This window comes from Hippichthys cyanospilos, chromosome 17 (assembly GCF_059441005.1).
Source record: "Hippichthys cyanospilos isolate Australia breed blue-spotted pipefish chromosome 17, RoL_Hcya_1.0, whole genome shotgun sequence".
Classification (NCBI taxonomy): domain Eukaryota; kingdom Metazoa; phylum Chordata; class Actinopteri; order Syngnathiformes; family Syngnathidae; genus Hippichthys; species Hippichthys cyanospilos.
Genome location: NC_142385.1, coordinates 1,132,693 through 1,145,222, shown reverse-complemented (window position 1 = coordinate 1,145,222; position 12,530 = coordinate 1,132,693).

Below are 12,530 nucleotides of genomic sequence, written 5' to 3'. Positions count from 1 at the left end.
AATACAGTGGATGTCTTCATATATCTAGCTAGCCTGTCATCTTTCTTGGCAAAAGCATACAATAGGTCAATATAGTTGCCACGGTTGCTAAACTCTGTACTTTCATCATTTCATCATGAAATGTTGCATTAGCTACTGTTTGGCAAGGAAACAGGTGGCATTAATGAGATCTTTTAAAATCTCTTGGTTCCCACTCTAGCATTGTGGATACTGATGTTAAGTCTTCTCTGTTCATCCAAAGACAAGTCAATCCTTGCAATTCTTAGTTTTTTGCACGGTCTGGCTTTGGATGTGAGTGGTGGACTGCCCATGGTGAATGATGCTTAGTTATATATTTTTTTTAATGTTCAAAATATCCTGTCTGTGTCCAGACACTGTCATGACACGATGCAAAAAGAAAGCAGGAGAAGCAGAAAAGATGCTTTATGAGTGGAAATCCACACAGCCAGCCATTTTCTTGTGTGCCAGTCTGTGTTAAATGAGGGGCTTCTCCGGTCTGTGCACTGAAGCAAGTCTCGTAGGTCCGGCGTTGGTCAAAGTCAAAGTCAAGTTTATTGTCAATTTCTTCACATGTGCTTAACATACAAAGGAATTGAAATTGCGTTTCTCACAATCCTCTGCGTTTTACATGCACAAGAACAAAGTGCGGGTGCGCAAGACGAGACAATCCTAAAAACTAGATTCTTATCTATAGTAATGTAATGTGCAGTATGTTAGGTCTACTTTGCCTAGTGTTGCTAAACTAATAATTAAAACAAAAAACTAAATACGAAAAACCAGGTATGGCAAGAGTACCCCAAGACAAGACATAAGTAGCAGCATATGACAAGACAATCCAACAGTACGAGACAAAGCAAGACAACTCTGACTGTGGTTGTGTGCATTTGAGGTAGTTGTTATAGTTCTAAGTGTAATCGCTAGTGCAATAGTCTTCCTTTAGATGTTATTTCCTTCTTTGCATTGAAATCCATAGATGGAAGTTGTTGAAGTTTCTGAATAAAATGCATTAATATGGATGTTTGACAAGGCCGTAAGGTGAGTAGAAAAAATAAGACCACTCTGCACTTGAGTTACGAGTAAATTGCTAATTGCACTGCCACTTCCTGGCACCATTACTGCCCTGTTGTGGATTGTTGTGGGCAATTTAAAGCACACCTGTGAGGTGGGATGGATTATCTCAGCAAAGCAGAAGTGCTCACTATCACACATTTAGATAGATTTGTGAAGAATGTTTGAGAGAAATTGTAATATTTTGTATTTGGAATGATCCCTAGATCTTTAAGTCAATCCATGAAAAATAGGAGCAAAAACAAAAATTTTGCGTTCATATTTCTGTTGCGTGTATGTTTACAAATGTTACTTTTGGTATTTGTAGTCTCACATTAGAGCTGCCACACCGTGTTTAGATCAGGGATCACCAACCTTTTTGAAACAGAGAGCAACTTCTTTGGTATTGAGTAATACAATCACTCACAATAATTACAAAACAGCTGTAATAAATGTTAACCAAGTGTAATATGTAATGTACTGTATAGCAGCGGTCCCCAACCTTGGACCGCTGGGGGGTCTGCTGCTGCTGGCTGATCCAAAAACCACATCATCCTTTGCACTGTCTATGTAATATCAACAGCGGCCAGAAGCAGCGCCAAAAAAACAAAGATCAAGCACACACGTATGAACTGTTAAACTAAACAATTTCCAAAACATTATTTCGAGTGCAGCCCACGCGGCCTGGTACCAGTTGATCCACGGACTGGTACCGGTCCACGGACCGGTGGTTGGGGACCGCTGCTGTGTGGTATGTTTCAAATGCATAATGGTTTGTAAAATACCTTGAAAATTACATTGTTCTATCACTTGTAATTTATTTGTGGAACACATCTGCTGGCTACCTGTTGTGCTCTGTGCCTTTATTTTGATTTCTGCCTTTTTTATGAGTTATGCATTTAAGTTGTGCATGTATTTTTCAGTTTTATTGTGGGCTTTTTGTTTAGGATGAGTTCACAGTTCCCGCGTCAGAAAAGATGCCTTTGAGCTGACGTCACAGTCATAAAGGATGACTGCGTAGTACACCACGAAGGCTATATAACCAACCCGCGCAGGAGAGCCTGTCACTAGTGATGGGTTGATGATCAATACTGTGTCGATATTGTGTCATCAGATACTGACACCTGCTGGAGGCTAAAAATCCCTGCAGGCAACCCACTTGGCTAACTGAACTGACCTAGTGTATACCAGGGGCGTCACTAGACCTAATAAATTAGGAATTATGACAGATACTAATAAAGTATTAAATACAATGAATGAGTTTATGTCAAATTTAATATACTGTTTTTAGGTACATGTTTACAGTTAAACGTTAATTTGCCCGATGTAAGTCAATGGGAGTAGATTAGGAATAGAAAATGAGGATTTTTGGGAAAAGAATAAATATTTGGAATAAGAAAAAGACGTCCGTGATGTCCTCAAGTGAATATGGAGATTAATATGACATTTGAAGTATTAAAATAGATAAACAATTGTTCATCTAAGAAGTGATGAGAGTGTGAACACTGTCAAGGCTGGAACCGCGTACCCTTCTCACATTGGTTCGGTACTTCAACCACCATACCAAGCAGCCTGTTAATGAAGCACATATAAAATTCCACTTCAACGAATGAGACTGTCTCCCTTTAGGAATGACACAGATCAAATTCTAATTGACAATTAATGGGAGTGTGACGAGTAGAAATGAATGTTGGATTGGTTCGAAAAATATGGAATTATGAAAAAAAATATCTGCAATGTATGAATTATGGGAATGTTGGGAGTGATAATGCGCTCACAAGGCAGTGAAGAAACTGTGTGATTTGGCTCGGTTCAGCGGTTGCGTCGCGTTGACAGAAGCACTTTCTTATAAACACAGTTTGGTGCGTTGTTGCTGTGTCGACGCAGTTCAATGAGTTCATGTGTTGGTCACGTGATTGATTTGACCCAATAAGCGCACCAACGCGGGGGTTGTTCCCTGAGCTCGGCGCACGCATTGGCACATCCATGTTGCCGTACCCATCACTACCTGTTGCCAGGTTATTATTTTGCCATGGTTCAAATGCCTCTTGTTCTTCCTTGTCAGTTAATAAATTATCCGCCTCATCGTGTGGCTGGCTTGGGTCCTAAATCTGATCGAGTTCCAAGGACAATCGTAACACTACTCATGTGATCCTCAGGGGCTACCCAGTGTCTGCGGGCACCACGTTGGTGACCCCTGGTTTATATTTTGGTTTAATGTTAAAATGCTCTAAACAATGTACAACAACAACTTAATTATAAGTTGCTCTATTTTTACAAAAATGTCAAGAATACTTGTATAAGCTGTTAATTTTAATTAAATTTATATGTATGATCATTATACAGTGGGCCCCCGTGGTACGAACTTAATCCGTTCAGCGGCTATGCTCGTAACTCGAATTGCTCGTATGACGGGCAATCCAAACCTATGTTAATTAGTGAATGCATGCAACACGTGCAAAAACATCACGATTTTATACACATATTAAAAATTAGTAACATAATCTACTGTACAGTTAAATTAAATAACATAAATATACAAAGGAAAAATGACATTTACCTTTGGGGCAGGGTGACTTGAGCTGGGTGGAGGCGGAGGGGAGCAGAGACAAACCCGCATAATTTATTTATTTATTTTCTTAAACGAGAACTTTTCTCAAACGAGAACATATCACCGGCGATTTCCTTCTCTTTAATCCATAATAGAAGAAGCCTCTCCATTTTGTTGTTGATCGAGGTCCGTCCCCTAGCAAGGAAAGTCTTGCCCTTAGAAGATTGCCGAGCGGTTACAGCCATGCTCACTAGCAAGGTTAACTATACGTGTGCCTCCGTCGTATTATTTTACTATCTCCTGTTTCGTTTCTGTTGTCATCATCCTCTAACTTCTTCCTTTACCGCCACTTGCAATTTTAGAAGCCATGTCTAACAGATAAAGTTTGCAAAGTCTTCACAACACACCGACCAGCTCTGCCATCAAGCTAGATGAAGGCATTCGGCTAATAGCATAACGGCATTTCTGTGATTGACGTGACGCCGGCCAATAGCATATCCGCATCTTCGTGACTGAGACCGTGACTATGACCTTAATCGACCAATAGCATATCGGCATCTCCGTGACTGAGACCTAGACTGTGACCTTAATCGACCAATAGCATATTGCCATCTCCGTGACTGAGACCGTGACTGTGACCTTATAAGACCAATAGCATATCGGGGTTTTCTGTGACATACGAGAATAGTTGTTTTTGTTGATGCAGCAAAGCGAAAAAAATAGTGCGGACACACTGACCGACATGTTGGATTGTTCGTAAGACGAAAGGTTTGTGCGTAAGAGGGGGACAAAAAAACGCCGCGGTCCACGCTCGTAAGATGAAAAATTCATAAAACAGGGAGTTCGTAAACCGGGGGCCCACTGTAATTGTATTTATAATTAATTTGTACATGCCTGAGAGGATTCAAGCCATTAATCAATGTATTATACAAGCCAATATTTATATAAGAGCAGCTGCTTGCATAGTAGTTGTCCGATTTCCAGGAGGGACTCCAGATTTTCCTCGTCTCCCATGTGTCTCCTCATCAGTCATTTCCCTGAAATACTTCCAATTTGACCCCCCATGACCACAAACAATCTCCTGATTTTTCATCTAGGCTTGGCTCATTTTGTTCAATATGCCAGTCTTTACATGATTCGTCCACTAATCTTGACTACTGTCTGTGATTAATCGACTAATACAGTATAATAGTTGTTTGTGGCAGCCCAAATTATAATTCAGATAAATTTGCTTCTGTTGAAAATGCATAGGAGGAAAACTTGAAAAAAAAATGCATGTTAAATCACAATTGAAATACTGAGGGGGGAATTATCTAATTAATTATTATCAAAACCATCCAGTGGTAGTCGCAAGTTTTCTATGTCCATGCATGTTTTTCTTTGAATTCAAATAGTCAACGCCTCGGTGCAAATGTTTGGCGTCCGTGTATATGTGTTGTTTCTTTACTTATTGACCAAAGTGTGATTGCCAACTTTTGCCAATTATTGCTGTAACATGCACATTACGTCATAGTTTTTCTAGTGTGCAGTATATAATGTATTCACATTATTACTCGGTTAGGGGATTTCTTAAGGTATTATTTTTATTGAGAAACTGTATGTTTTGCTCTACAGTCTTTTCATTCATGAGTAAGTCATCCTTTTTGATAAACTAAAGCATAAACTATGCACTGTGTGAGTATGTATTGAGGTGTTTACACCCCAAGCAAAAATCAAGTGAAGGAAGATGTTATTTAACTGGGAAGGGAAGAGGGGAAAAAAAAACCCTACAAGATCTAGAACTCACTTATCATTTCAATTAACACTGAAAGTTGGGAAGGGTGGGGGGCTAACCTTTATGGAAACACAATAGAATGACTATGTGTTTACAACATAGAGAGAAAAATATCATTTGTTAGTGAAGTATAACATGTCTATACCTACGTGAACAACTTTGCACCATGATACCTGTGATAAGGTTTTTGTGTTGCTACCCAGCCATAAGAGCTCTCGTTTAACTGACCAAACATGGACTAAGAAGCTTAAAATGTCAAGTTAACTTTTTGGAGTCTTTACGAGGTTATCAGCATGCAACTTTTTGTCACAATTACTACATTGTCTGGTCTTACTTAGTACACATTTGTATGTGCCTATGAATCGTCCTACTCCTGAACAATGTTATTGAATGGGAGTTAAAATGCTTCACTTCCCAAATTATCTTAATAACTTGGTGGCGTTCATTTGCTGAAAGATGATAGATTGCCTACAAAATATTTAAATCCTAATTAGGGTGTTCTGCTGACTGGTTAATTGTTTATTTTTCTGCCAAGGAGGGGGTAATTAAAAGTGCCAGAGGACATTTAATCACTGTATGCAGTCTGTAATTGGATCTTTTTGGGGATATTTGGGGAGTGGGTTGCATTTTTCCCCAAGGAGCACATTAGTGTGGGCATTAGAAGGTCATCGTTGACTCACACAGGCCAATATCCTCCAGTAAAATGTCCTCCATTCAAAGTGATTTTGTGCAGCATATTCAGGTCCATCCTCAAAAGGCCACGCATCACATGCACTTCTGTCAAAGGCCAACTTGTCACCTATGGAGGGACTGAAAACTCAGATGCTCAAAATTCATATGCTCATAAGAAGCAGAAGCTAAACTAGTTCCAACAATGGTGCTTAATATCTTTAATCAGCACAGTAGGAAATGCTGTGATAAAGAGAGCAATTAAGTAGCATGATATGCAAAGCTCCCAGCTCACCTGCTGCAACAAGATAGGTAATGCATGTCTTTGTCATGTCTACTGTATATGCTGTAGTAGAACAGTAGAAGTGGTTTTCTAAAAACGGTGGAGATAGTGGGTCATAATGCAGCCCTTACATCTTTTAACAGTAACAAAAATGTAAAAAAAAAAACCAGAATGGAATTTCAAAACAAATTGCATGTAGGGCTGTTACTAATGAGTCGTTCATCCTATCGAGTATCCCATCAAACAACTGAGTAATCGACCCAGCATGCACCCCACCTAAATTTGGGGGAAAAAAAAATATATATATATATATATATATATATATATATATATATATATATATATATATATATATATATATATATATATATATATATATATATACACACATGCAGTGGAACCCTGGTTTACGATGTCCTTGGGTGGCTTTTTTTTGACCTTACGATGTCGACCTTGGTGTTATTTTGTCCCCTCTTTACACCATTTTTTTCGCGTTAAAACAAAAACTCCTCCTCAAACATGGTGGTCAGTGTGTGTGCATGGTTGCGAGTCATCTTCTTACTTTTCTCTTTAACATCACTAGCAATCTTGCAATCCATGGCTAACCCTTTCAACTTTGAACTAAGCAGTCAAATGCACTATAAATACGGTTTTGTAAGCGATCACAATTGAACAAAGCATTACCGTTCCACCATTTTGAAACAAGTGAGGCAGAGCAATAGTAGATCATCATTTCTGTGAGGAGACGCCGACCAATAGCAGAATTGTAGTAACGCGTTGCAGGGACGGCAACTGAAAATAAGTGTAATTACCTAAAAACGCCTGCAGATGGAAACAAAACAACACAAATACAGCCAAGCCCCTAGGGTCATGACACTTAGAAAACCGGTAAAAAAGTCACAAGGAAGGGATGAAAAAAATCAGTATTCCAGTTCACAACATGAAAATAACGTAGTCAAGGACTTTGTAACAAGGGGGTCTACTGTAATTTTAAGCACTCTAACAGTATTAGCCATTTAGCCATTAGGTGGCGCACCAGGACAACAAATGGAATCGATCTCTTCATAAAAAAAAATGTCTTTTCGTTTTTTTGTTTTTTTTTAAATGCATCAGCAGTCAAAATACTGCCTTGGTCCAGTTTGCAATGATTTCTTACCACAATTTTTGTCACCTTTTTTAAATTGGAAATTAGCTTGTGACATCTTTTTGCAGGGAGACATTACTGTGTGCATCTGCAAGAAAGGTCAGTTTAGAAAATGGTGGCACAAGCATGGTTTCAGCAGACCTATTGTATTTAATATTTGTATTTTTAGGTGACACACCTGACTTGGTTTCCTTTTTTTCCCCAGACTTAATTGCATGTGGAGGATGAATGAGTCATAGCTATGATACTGAATGATGGTGGCTTGGTGGATGAGTGGTTAGCCCGTTGGCCACACAGTTTTGGGACTCAAGTTCAATTCCAGCTCGCTCCAGCTTTCCTGTGGAGTTTTCATGCTTTTCTCAAACCCTCGTGAGTTCTCTTCCTCCCACACTCCAAAACATGCATGGCAGACTGTAAGGGGATTTTTAAAATATATTTTAATTTGGTGTTTTAGAAAATGTGAATTTGAATAAATGGATTTGCTTTAACAATCTGAACATAGGAAAGTAGAATATCTTCCTGTCTGGGAATGTTTTGGGATCAAAATTGGGATTTATTTAAGGGAGGCTCTCCCATCTCTAGGACTGAAGTCACTGAGGTGGTCAAAAAACTTCTTGGTGGCAAGGTCTCAGGGGTGGATGAGATCCGCCTGGAGTTTCTAAAGGCTCTGGATGTTGTAGGGCTGTCCTGGCTGACACCCCTTTGCAACTTTGCGTGGACAGCACCCCTGGAATCGCAGACTGTGGTGGTGGTCCCCCCTTTTTAAGAAGTGGGACTGGAGGGTGTGTTCCAACTACAGAGGGATCACACACATCAACCTCCCCAGTAAAGTTTATTCAGGGGTGCTGGAGAGGAGGGTCTGTCTGGAAGTCAGACCTCGGATTCAGGAGGAGCAATGCGGTATTCGTCCTGGCTCTGCACCCTCGGCAGGATCCTCAAGGGTGCATGGGAGTTCGCCCATCCAATCTGTGTTTTTTGAGAAGGCGCTTGACCGTGTCCCTCGGGGAGTTCTTTGGGAGGTGCTTCGGAAGTACAGGGCACCAAACGCTCTGATATGAGCTGTTCGGTCCCTGTACCACCGATCTCAGAGTTTGCGCTGCATTGCTGGCAGTAAGTCAAATCTATTCCAGTGGAGGTTGGACTCTGCCCTTTATCATGGATTTGTCACGTCGTGGCATGGCGATGTGAGGCGGTGGAGGGAAAGGGACTCAAAAACGCCGGAGGACGGAGAGGGTTTGCTCAAACAAAAAATGCTCTTTTAATAATAAAACATGGCAGGAAAAGCAGTAGACGAAAACTAGACAAAGTAGCAAAATAAATGAGGAACGGAATATAACTCACGAGACTTAATTGGGACGATGGGGAAGAATGGAGGGCTGGAACAAGGGAAAAAACAGCGGCACAGGGGACACAAATTGACGAGACCGATGGGGTGAGAGGTACAATAATCCGACCACTAACATTGAAAAGGCTGCAACTTAAATACACAAGGCTACTACAAGACAACGCGAAACAGCTGGGAGAGACAAGAGGCAAGGGAAGCTGATTGGGTGACACGCAAGGGCAGGAACGCACAGGCGACAGGTGGACAAGATAAAACTAATGGACAGAGAGGTGAGGCAGACGCAGGGAAGAAACTATACAAACTAAATGGCTAAATAAACAACCCAAAATCTCTACAACAAAACCCATAGCAGAACGTAACTCAGGCAGAACGTGACAGGATTCTGTTAATTACTGTTATGGACAGAATTTTTAGGTGCAGGCGAAGCGTTGAGGGGGTATGGTTTGGGAGTCTCAGCATTGCATCTCTGCTTTTTGCAGACGATGTGGTGCTGTTGGCTTCTTCAGACCATGACCTCCAACTCTCGCTTGAGTGGTTCGCAGCCGAGTGTGAAGCCTCCAAATCTGAGACCATGGTCCTCAGTCGGAAAAGTGTGGAGTGCCCACTCCGGGTCGGGGAAGAGGTCCTGCCCCAAGTGGAGGAGTTCAAGTATCTTGGGGTCTTGCTCATGAGTGAGGCTAGAACGTGAGATTGACAGTCGGATCGGTGCAGCGTCTGCTGTAATGCGGACTCTGTACCGGTCTATCGTGGTGAAGAGAGAACTGAACTAAAGGGCAAAGCTCTTCAATTACTGGTCGATCTACATTGCTGCCCTCACCTATGGGTCATGACCGAAAGAACGAGATTCCAGATACAATCGGCCGAAATAAGTTTCCTGCGTAGGGTATCCGGGCTCTCCCTTAAAGATAGGGTGACGAGCTCGGTCATCCTGGAGGAACTCATTGTTGAACCGCTGCTCCCCCACATTGATAGGCCTAGGAACGCCTGGGGATCCCCCCGACAGAGCTGGATGAAGTGGCCGGTGAGATGGAAGTCTGAGCTTCCCTGCTGAGGTTGCTGCCCCGGCGACCGGACTTTGGATAAGCGGAAGAAAATGGATGGATGGATGTTGGCACATTGAAAAAATGTCCAAAAGTGATTTGAATGAGATAAATGTTTTGAATTTCAAATTCGAACGATGTGAATGTGAAATGTTGAAAATGCCATATGAATGATAGGTAAACTAATAAGGGAAGCAACGAATAAATGTTGAGGGTGAAACTTTGTGAATTTGGTAAAAACTATTGTGGAAAATAGAAGCACACCTGTCACAGATTGTTTTGAATAGTTTGAAGATGGAATGGTAAGAATCTGTGGAAAAATTTGGAAGCAACAATATGTCAAAAATTGCAAGGAATAAAATAGAACAATGCATTAGCAATAAAGTTATTCGTGTAGAACACCTATAAAGATATTCCTTTGATGGTTGCTGAACAGACATCTCTTATGGCACAACGATGTCTTGCACCATATGCTGACATTCCTGAGTAACATAATGCATTCTAAAAAAAATGCTCTGTTTTAGAGGTTCAGTCAGTCAGGTGTGCCAGTCATTTTTTTTTTTTTTTTATAGTTTATCTCTAAATACAAGGCAAGGCAGCCCTCCATTCTGCCATAACCATTATGTTAAGCACCTTAAGACCTATATTAGGGAAAACTTCAACAAGATAGTCATTATCGAGTGAAAGCTGCAACAGACAATAATCGAGGCCGAAGAAGGATGAAGTAATAAAGAAAGTTACCCTTCACTATTGACTTTGTTCTCCACACAAAACACAAAACTTTGAAAAGTTAAAGTTGTCTTCACTTGTAATTGTTTTCACTTGAAGGAATACAGTAGCAAAGTTTAGGATAGAGCTTTGTTTCAAAGTGAATATGGTGTGAAGTAAAAAAAAAAAAAAAAAATATATATATATATATATATATATATATATATATATATATATATATATATATATATATATATATATGTATATATATATATTATATATATATATATATATATATATATATATATATATTATATATATATATATATATATATATATATATATATATATATATATATATATATATATATATATATATATATATATATACTGGCCAAATTGTGTTTTCCAACTGCATCTTAACTAAATTTATAATGATTCTCTTTGGCTAAATTAATGGGAGAATATGGAATATGCATGTGGTTCACAACCTAAGCTCATTATTCATGTTTTTACTGGAAGTGACACACCAAGGTTTAGGCTGCAGAGGTTGGTGGATGTGTGATATCAACATCCAACGCGAAAAATGACTAATCATAGCCGTTCCCTTTTTGCATCTATCTAACAATGAATAGGAAATTGTTCATTTCTGCCTTTGACATGTCCTTCAGTGTTCATGACATTTATTGACTTGAACCTTAACCCTTGTATTTTTCCAGTGACAGTTTTTGGACTTTGTAATTTTTTTGTGTGTTTCATCAAAGAAAAAGCAAAAAAAAAAAAAAACACTGAAATTTCTGGGGGAATGTCAGAAGAGGCCAAAAGTCAAAAGGGCAAGATCTAGTCTCTAGCTGTTTCAGATTGGCGCTCAGAAAATGATACCATGGAACGTGATTCAAATCTTTTTTTTTTTGTCCCCTCCATTATAATTAGCCATTTTCCATATACTGTAAACCTGTTGTTTTGTCATGCATTTCTCATGATTACTGTTTGAATTCCTTTAATGAGCCCTCGACTGATGGTCAAAAATGATGTCAATTTGATATGTTGAAATTTTTTAACTCGACTAATCCAGTAGGTGACACCAGAGCCAAGTTAGAGTTTCTTTTTTCTTTTTTTCCTTTTACAAACGCTTTCTGCACAGCAAGAGCATATTGTTCAATAAACACATTATGGATTGCAGGACTACTGTATGTATATTTTTGCATTGGTGCTTGAAGATGTTTTTTTTATTTTTGTATTTTGCTGCCAGTTTGTGCTATTATTTCAAATATATGTGTTTGAACATTAGCGCCAGTCTGTGCATCCGCTGTGTTTGCTTTGCTTATGCAAAGGTCCGCGTCAGTGGTAGTTTTGCATGTGAAAATAGGTTTGCCTGAAAGTCTTGATTCAGGCCGAAATTCAAGACTTGAAAGCAGTCTTGCAAAAGTTTTGCTAGAGAGCGTGTCTACTGTTTGGTCTCTGCTCAGTGTGGCACCTTTGGAAGATGACATTTCAGACTGTGTGATATGATGTGCCAATCTGCTGACAAAAAGTGCCTATAGTGACCATTGTTCCCTCTAATTTTCAACGTGCCTAGCATTCACGCAATCTCCGTGAGCAGGATTTGGACCACAGTAAGCAACTTTGGACAATGCACACAGTGAGTTGCTGTGTGCATATCTAATGTCGCTCCCAAAGTGACCTGTATCGCATAACTCACATTTTGCCATCAATGGGCAAGGAAGGAGGGGGACGGAGTATATCCGAGGGCCTCGCTGCACCCCTGGACAAACCCTGCCAAAGTGGGGTCATTCTGCGGCTCATGCTTTGATGCCGCAGCGCAGCTCGGAACTCCAAGAATTTATATGAACAGCACAGCCTGATAATGTCCATCAACTTGTAAACATATGTGTGGACCAATACGGGAAAACAATACATCCGTGATTGACATGTTGCCAAACAAATCACAACAATTTTTGTTCGTTTT